Genomic DNA, 1,435 nt, shown 5'->3' with positions numbered 1-1,435 from the left:
TTACAAATAATGTTTTATTAATTTTTTAAAAACAATAAGTTGATAGCTTCAGTGGTATTGAGATAGGATCCCAGTTTTCATTTGCTAAATGTTTTTTTTTTCAAAACAAATATAAAAAACAACTCTAATTTTTACAGCTGAATTAATCAGCTTTTTTTTTTTTTAGCTCTCATTCAGATTGTATATAAAATGATAATTTTAACCTAAATTAAGTGAAAAATATCTAAAATCCCTAAATTATGAATGTATATTGACCTAATAAGAAAGAGAATTTTTATTAAACCTAATTGAATAGAAATTTCACTTCATGCATTTATTTTAATACATTTCAATCCTTGCCCTGTTTTTTTTTATTTCATGCTTTTCTGTGCCCCAGGAAAACACTCTGGCCCCCTCCAGGCCCCCAGGTACATTTGGTCTACAACCGCCACTGGATGTAAGGTTTATTAAAGTGTACAGAAATGAAAAGAAAAGAAAACCTCGACATTTATTTCACTGTGAGAGGAAGTCTGTTTATCTTTTTTTGGGGGGAGGGGTTTTAAATTGACACCGGAAGTCCAGTTCAGCTGTCGCTATGGTAACAGACAACACTTTTGGCGTCAGTTTTTTTTTCCTCCTTTTTTAGCTAAACAAAGCAGAAAGCATTAAAAAAGACGAAGAAATATTTTCCCGTCACAGTTTGGAAAAAGTCAACTGAAGGAACCTTTGAGTAAATAAATGGATTCTGAGCGGAAAAGCAGAAGCAGCAGAAAACCGAACAGCGACAAATGCCTCCAACTCACTCCCACGGTAAAGACTTCCAGCTGTTATCTCTCGATTACTGCAATAAAAGTTTCACCTCAATGAAAAAGCTTCAGTTTAGAAAGTATGGAAAGCGAATGTAATCTTTTTTTGCTTTGTTTTTATAGATCAACAGCTGCAAGCTGCACGTGATGTGCACCAAAACCTTGGCTGCAGAAAAGCTGCAGAGGATGGTGAGTCCTGATGATTGGGCTGAAACAGCTACGCTCATCCTGACATTATATGAAATTAGACTCTTTTTTATGCTTTAAACTGATTCCTCTTTTATTTTTTTCTGTGATGCATTAGTTAAGGTTAACGTGGCTTATGTTAATCAGGCCAGTAATAAATCAACTTTGTTTAAAAAACTTAACTATACATTGAAACAATAAAAAAAAAACTTCTTCTAACCCTGCATACCCGTGATTATTGCTTAATGTATCACATAACCAACCAACTAAATGTTAATAATTACTAAAAAATCTTTTTTAAGTGCTTTTTTGAAGAGTGAATCATCATATCTTTTCTTTTTTAATCACTCTCTCAGATTTTGAATAAGGAAACAAACATTGGAACTGTTCTATCTAACGCAGGTAAGCTTGGTCCGTTCCCCTCCATCACCTATTTCCTCATGATATAAAGTGAGAAAAATATG

The 1,435-nt window shown here is 33.3% G+C and overlaps 1 long non-coding RNA gene across 1 annotated transcript; it reads left to right on the top strand.

Moving 5' to 3' along the window:
* Positions 1 to 595: 595 nt before the first annotated feature.
* LOC107081119 lies at positions 596 to 1,373 on the top strand. Its single transcript, XR_001481031.1, has 3 exons — positions 596 to 789; positions 909 to 974; positions 1,328 to 1,373. It is a non-coding gene; the product is annotated as an uncharacterized LOC107081119 (long non-coding RNA).
* Positions 1,374 to 1,435: the final 62 nt, after the last annotated feature.

The sequence above is a fragment of the Cyprinodon variegatus genome, unplaced genomic scaffold (assembly GCF_000732505.1).
Source record: "Cyprinodon variegatus isolate N-32 unplaced genomic scaffold, C_variegatus-1.0 Scaffold2975, whole genome shotgun sequence".
Lineage (NCBI taxonomy): Eukaryota > Metazoa > Chordata > Actinopteri > Cyprinodontiformes > Cyprinodontidae > Cyprinodon > Cyprinodon variegatus.
This window is presented reverse-complemented; position numbering and strand designations above follow the sequence as displayed.